We start from the raw sequence: 7255 nt of genomic DNA, 5'->3' as shown, positions 1-7255 counted from the left end.
ACCCGATTCGTGGTTTTAGTTCACATCTCCAGGATCAGCGGTGGCGAGCATCTTTTGGGGTGTAACTGGCCACTGCGATTTCCTCTTCTTTGAATTTGCCTCAGAGAGGGGGAAGGGCTGATGGAGCGAGGCCAACCCCAATCTGTCCGCCAAACCCGCCTGCCAATGACGTTTGCTGAGCCACATTTGATGGAGCAGTTGAGACAGAGACCGTACAGAACGAAAATACGATCCCTTTGCTCTCTGGCCGACCCCTGATCACTGACTGCAGGACTCCCATGCCCATTCTCCTGTTGGGTCGTAAGGCTTGCGGTGGAAGGGAGGCTGGCAAATGCTTTCGGCGCGTGCTAGGCGTCCAGTGCCTCCATCTTGACATTTCATCCTCACCACCCCTGGAGCCCGGCGCCCTCACTCCCCGACCCCCTGTATAGATGGGAAACGGAGGCTCAGAGCTGTGACTCTAACTGGAAAGGGGAGGCGGGCCGAGAGTCTTGACAGAGGGAGGCACTCCCACCATCCCCTTCACCAGCCAACTGCTCGGACCGCCCACGGGCTTGAGGGCAAAGAAGAGGCCCCCGACCTCATTGGTTAGGCCTCGAGGGGACAGGCGAACAAGGCGCCCGCTGGTTGGCGGGGGCCGGACCAATGAGGAGGCCGCGGCGCGGGCGTGGGAGGTGCGCTGAAAGTGGCGCGTCGTTTCGTTTGAGGCGAGCTCGTGCGGCGCCTGAGGTGGTTGGCGCTGCCCTCTGAGCGCCGCCCGCCTCGTCCGCCGTGACCGCGACCGCGACTCGGGCCATCAACAGTCGCCCCGGTTCCGTGGCCGCCCGGGTCGCGACATGAGCTCCCCAGATGAGGTGTCTGTGTGGGGAACGGGTTTCGGCCCAGAGGGCGGGGAGCGGGCCGGCGTCCACCCGGCCGGCCGCGCAGTTCCGCGGGGACCCGACCGCGGCCCCGAGCCCAGGAAGCCGCCGAGCGGCGGGGGCGGGAGCGGCTGCCCAGATCCCAAGGGCTTCCAGTCAGAGCGGGAGATGCTGGAAGCGGGAGGGCCGGTGCTGTGTGGCCGCGAAGGCCGACCTGGCTCCCCGGCTGACGACACGAGGGACCTCCTGGACCTGGCCGAGGAGTCTGCGGCGGGCACCACGCAGCAGCTGTACGACTGGGACGTGCTGGGCTTCTGCACATACCCGTTAGCGGAGCCCTGCGCCTCCTTCGAAGTGTCCGCCGGCCTCGAGGCGGGTCCCGGCGGTCCAGGAGCGACCGCCCAGAGCTGTGGGGAAGCACCGCCGGCTCTGGCCGGCCCTCTCCACCTCGGTGGGCCCGAAGCGGGCCGGGCCTGGAGGAATCCTAAGAGAGCCACTAAGCGTAGGTTGAACGTGGCTGTGGATCGCCAGCGCTTCTCCGATGAAGGCCTGGCCCTGCTGCTATCCGACTCCGAGTCCTCAGATGAGTTCAGTGAGACAGAGCTGATGACGGTGAGTACTTACCCCGGAGGAGGAGGCCAGGCCGAGCCCAGCAGACCCGAGGATCCCGGGGACACTCCCAGACACTCGAATTTCCAAGTCAGGGAGAATTTCCTTCACGTGACAGGCTCTACTCTCTTCGGTTGTGGAAAGGCAGGGCGTGGGAGGGCAGGGCATCTCTTCCCCTAAGAAAATGCAGAGCGTGCTCTGGGGGAACGGGGGCAGCAAGCCCAGCTACCCGGGAGCTGCTGCTGCTGCTGCTACGGCAGGTGGCCTGCCGCAGGTCACTCCTAGGAAGAAGGGGACCCTGGAGAAGAAATCCCTCGGGGGAGCCTCCACACTTGCCCTGGGGAAAAACTTCCCTTCCTGGGGGCAGCGAATCTGGGCACCTCCGCTGGAACCGGCCACCTTCCCCCCAGTCTCTGGTATTCCGCTGCTTGGGAGATCCAAGAGGTATACCTTGGTCCCTTCCGGAACCAAACAGGCCAAGCACACCAGCGCTGGGAAGAAATCCGTGGTCACGTGGACAAGGGAGTCTGAGGCTGTGGTGGGAGAAGATCAGGACCCAAATAGAGACCCAGCCCCAAAGGGCCAAGTGAGTAGGCCAGGCTCCTCCTCTCTCCCCACTCTTCCCCGCCCCCACCGCACCCAGAGCACACGTCTTCACCCATGCTGCCTCTGTCCACCCCTCAGGGGTCGTCATTGGGTGCCCCTCGGTCACTGGGTCATTATGATGCCTGATCGGGCTCCTTTTACTAGGGACAAACAGTAAGGTAGCACTTCGGGTGTGCTGGGCCTGGTTCTCCACCCTTGGCCTGTTTCCAGCGTCCTCTGAGAGACTGGGGCTGGGATGGAAGGGAGGGCTGGTAGCTGAATTGGGTCGGGGGATCCCTTAAAAGCTTCCCCAAAAAGCCTCAGTATTTAGACTCACCAGCTTCCTGAATCCTACTTCCTAGCTGTTCCCCAGACGTTCCTTGCAGGGGCCCTGGGCTTACTCAGTGCCCCACTGTTGTCCCTAGATCACCTCTGCCTGCTGGCCTGGGGCTGACGGAGGGAGAAAGTGCTAATGAGATCAGCCTTTCAATTCCCTTCCCAATTCCCTGCCTCACCCCAGCCCGAATCACACAACTCACTCTCTCTCTCTCTCTCTCTCTCTCTCTCTCTCTCTCTCTCTCTCTCACACACACACACATACACACACACACACACACTTCCTTAGTCCAAATCAGTGAGAAATTTTTGTTTCAGCTGCCAGCTCACAGGCCAGGGACATCTTATCCGCACATGCATTGTGGAAAAGCCAGCAGTGGCGAGGTCGACACCAGAGGCCCCCAAGATCCAGGAAACTCAGAGCCCTTGGCCCTGAACCAGGGAGAAGTCATGCCCAGTGGGCCTGGCCCCTCAGGTGAGTGTCGTGGGTTTGATATGAGGGGAGGGGAGAGGGGTGGAGGGCAGAAAGCTCTGGCTCTGTCTCTGTTGGGGGCACAGCCTTTCTCCCAGGCAGCTTCTCCCACAGGAGACGGGGTGCCGGCAGGGCTGGCCTTGAGCCACATCATCCTGTGTGTGGTGTTTGTGCGGCGGGGCTGATCGGTGGCAGTGCCACAAACAGCTCCTCCGGGTGCAGATTTACAGGGGAACAGCCTTTTCTGTTAAGTCCTTTTCGCCCACATTGCTCTCCCACTTGCTGGCTGTGGCTGCAGCTATGGGAGGGGCGAATCCAGAGGCACATAGCTTGGGGACCACAATGGCGAAATGGCTGCCCCCGGGTAACAGAGGAGGCAGGCCCAGAGAGAAGGTTCGGGCTTCTGGACAGAGCAGGGGCGGCTGGTTGCCAGCAGAGGGTGGTGCTGCCTCACCTCACGGTAGACCCCACTTGACCCTTTCCACCTCACTGGGAGCCTGGGAAGCTGGATTGTGTGTCCTTTCCCTCTCAGGTGACTGGGATCCACTTGACCATCCCCCAAGACCGGAAACGCCGCAGCAGCCACTGGGAATGCCGAGCTGTCCTTGGGTAATGCTTCGTCTGGCTCCTGGAAACGCAGGCCCAAACTCGAGGGTGGGATCTGGGTCCAAGTTCAGCTGACATGTGTGGGGCCACCCCTCCCCTGCCCCCATCACGTACCCCATGGAGGGAGCCCACCTGCTTTCCACTGAGGAGCGCTTGCCATTCTAGCCACCCGGCTTTGGGGTGCAGGGCCCGGTGGAGAGGAGAAGGTGGAGGAGAGAGGAGGCCAGATTATACTAATCATTTCTCTTCCTCCTGTGTCTGCTGGCCTAGTGTCTCGTGCTACAGAGAGAAGTAGACGACCTTAAGAAGAAACTTGGTATGAGGAACCAGGGACGGAGAGCGGTGTCTTAGTTCAGAACCCGGGTGGGCACCTGGGGTGGGGCTGGGCTGCAGGTGCAGTCGGCCTCGCAGGGACCAACATCACTGTGGGGAGGAGAACCTAGCAGGCCTGGCCCTGGAGCCGGCTGTGCATGTACAACTGGGCGTGTGTACAAGTAGCAAAGTACTGTCTGGACTGCATGCACACTTTGCCAACCAGACCAGTCCTAGGGAATCTCGTTCTGATAGGACTTTTAGAGATGCCTCGTTGATTTTCCCTTGAACTGCTGCTTGGTGTGGCTTCTAAGGTTCTTGTTGGATTGTTTGTTTGTGTGTGTGACGAGATCTGACTGGTTGTGGCATGGCCCACAGCATCAGAGCTGCTGGCACACTTTGTTTCCCTTTAGGAACCAGTTCCACATTCAATTCAGGTGGTGGGGAGTGATCTGGCCCGGAGCTCTTTGCATCGGGTCTGGAGGGGATTTCAGGTTTCAGGGCTACGCGGTTCCTCACGGGGATAGGGGGACGGGCTTCCATATCCCTCTCTCTGGAGTGCCTACTAATGCCTGTCCCTGTTGCAGACACCATGAAGGACATGGCTCTCATGATCCTGACACTTTGAAGTGAGTGTTACACACACCGTACCCCTTCCCACAGTCCTGGCTGTTGAGCAGGGCTGGGGGCTGGCCCTGGCTTGAGGCTCTTCCCTGACTCTGCTGTTTTACAGGTTGAGCCCATCGTCTTCCTGCAAGAGGAGCAGCTGGTACCTTTGGAGCCCGGGAGCTGTGGCCAAACTCGTTCCCTCCTGTTCTGCCTCAGCTAGGGCTTCCTCTACCCTTGTTTTGCCCCCTTCCCAGTTTCACAGCAGTTTCCAAATAAAGTACCTCTAATATTATTTGTTCTGCCTTCTCTCTGGAGGGGTAGGGGTAGGGTTAGGGGGCCGGGGCGGGGCACTGCTCCACGTCAGAGCCTTTTCCAGAACAGTATCTGTCGCATCCTGTGGTGGGGACTCTGGACCAGCCTCTGCTACCATCCCTGCAGTCAAGTCAGCGGACTGCCCCAGGTCTGGGTCCTCTGTGTGCTCTCCCTGGCCACATTGACACGTCCTCCCTTGCCCCCGAAGGCCCTCTTCTAATTCTCTCCAAACCACCCTCCTCCTTTGGGGTCTGGTGGTTCCCATTCATCTCTGCCATCCACCCTCCCCATCAGCAGGAACTCATGACCCCCTTCCAGAGCTCCAATCTGGAAGCATTCACATCCTCCCTGCCCTCACCAGCTGACCACCCTCCTCCAGCCTGGTCGTCTCTATACCCTTGAGTGGAAATTGGCCCGTCAGGTTCTATGGCAAGGGTGGTTAGTAGGTCTGTGTTCTTGCATGGTCCCTGTCAAATACTCTTCCACCAGCCCCATGACACAGATCTTCCTGGAAATTATATTTCTGTGTCCCAGCTCAATCTCCCAGACTGCCTCTTTACGACACACGAGATTGAGTCTGAGCTCCATGTTCAATTTCCCCCTCACTGGAGGTTGGGGAGCACTTCCTTCCCTCAGCTGGGACCCAGGGCTGTACTAGCCTGAGACTCGGACAGATCTGTGTTTGAGTGCAGTGATTCTGCCTGGCACCCTTCCCAAAAGACCGGTGTTTTACTGCACAAAAGGGGGTATGATGGTAGATAGGACATTCAAGGTTGGTGACTGTGTGTCCCTGTGTGTGAATAAAAGTAATCAGCGATAATCTCCCTTGAGGGAGAAAGATGTGATTCAGGGAGTAAAGGGAGTAGAGGCTGGTCCAGGTTCTGTAAGGCATCGAATGAGCAAAAGCAAGGGTCGGATCTGTTTTGTTCAAGGGTTGTCGTTAAATTCCCAAAGCATAGGCGGGGGAGGATGCAGAAGTCACCAAACCCCACGGCAGGGTGTCGGGATGCTCGAAATGTTGGATTCGCTGGAGGAGGCTCTCGATCCTACTCTGTGATCCTATGATGTCTGACAGCTACTGTGGTTGTGGATGGAATGAGATTGGGAAGAGTGGCTCCTCAGAGTAGCTCATCTTAGAATCAGGGGACCCATATAAGAGACCACCCAACATGAGCTACCCGGGACAGGGGCAGGGTGGGTGCAGTGAGGATGGGAAGTAAGGAGTGACTGCGCCTGGACAATGGGGAGCACTTGAGTCCACCCTTCCCCCATATTCTCACAGTGACTCGCTTCCAGAGTCCATGGCATGAGCTCAGGTGGACAGACCACATGTGGGATGGGGCAGTCACAGACCTCAGGGTCAGAAAAGAACATTCGTGGGACTTAATCCACTCAAACCCCTCCCTGGAGAAGGTGGGCTTGATTGCTGCCCAGGCCTCTGGCTGGATTCCTAGGATGTACCCAGTGCCCCCCCCCAGTCCAGCCTGTACCAGGCTTATGTTCTAGCCCCTCTTGCTTCGGCACTGCTCCCCACTGAGCTGAGGCCATTACCAATGAGTGTGTGTGCACTTCGAGGAAACAGAGCCAGCTTAGACTATGGACCTGCCTCTAACCTGTAGAGACAGTCATTCCAGGTCTTGTGTCCCTGCAGACACTCTGGAGAGTGTGAAGCTAAGTACAGGCTGGAGACCACCATCACAGGAACTCTCTTCCCAGTGCACACTATGGAGGGTATGGGACCAGCTCAGTGGTATGGCACCATCCCTTCCGGCCTGAACCGCTCTGGCTCAGAGCCCATTCCCTCTAGCCTCTAACCACAGTGTGCACACTGGGGGAAAAGTGAAACCAGAAGAGAAATACTGCCCCAAGCCCTCAGGACCCGGCTATATCCCAGACCAATGTGGAGACTGCCATCACACCTGGGAGAAACCTAACTTCCTCAGGGCTCTTAACTCTGGCCCCTCAGGTCCCAACCCCACACCTGAAAGGGCAGTGAGGGCCATTGAGCAGAGAAGCAGCCCCAGCTCACACCTTATTCTGGCTCTAGCCCCTTCAACTCCAGACCTGTTTCCCACCCGGGCAGTGACTGCCACCACGCCCTAGGGGAAGATGCAGCCCATGCTCACTTCATATCTAGCTCTCCCTCCAGAGCCACTGGGCACATGCAGACTGAACAGGGATGGTCCCACACAAGAACACACCCTCAAGACTGGGATAGATAACTGTCTCACCTAATTTCATAGAGACAGAGAAAGTTTTAAAAAGATGAGTAGACAGGGGAACATGTTTCAAATTAAGGACAAGAAAACATGCTGAAAAAAACCCTAAGGAAACTGATAAATAATTTAACTGATGAAGAGTTCATAGCAGTAGTAATATGAATGCTAACTGAACTGGGGCAAAGAATAGATGAACACAGTGAGAATTTTTAACAAAGAACTAGAAAATATGAAAAGGACAAGTCAGAGCCGAATATAATAACTGAAATTACAAATACACTAGAGGGAATTAACAGCAGATTAGGTGACAGAGAAGAACACATAAGCAGTCTGGA

General features: G+C 57.5%; 1 pseudogene across 1 annotated transcript; it reads left to right on the top strand.

The window, feature by feature from the left end:
• The first annotated feature begins 836 nt into the window (after positions 1-836).
• On the top strand, positions 837-2201 carry LOC307069714 (uncharacterized protein CXorf49 homolog; annotated as a pseudogene). The gene is made up of 2 exons: positions 837-2055; positions 2154-2201. The product of its transcript is annotated as an uncharacterized protein CXorf49 homolog (transcript).
• The last annotated feature ends 5054 nt before the right edge of the window (positions 2202-7255 follow it).

This window comes from Hyperoodon ampullatus, assembly GCF_949752795.1.
Source record: "Hyperoodon ampullatus genome assembly, chromosome: X".
NCBI lineage: Eukaryota > Metazoa > Chordata > Mammalia > Artiodactyla > Ziphiidae > Hyperoodon > Hyperoodon ampullatus.
This window is presented reverse-complemented; position numbering and strand designations above follow the sequence as displayed.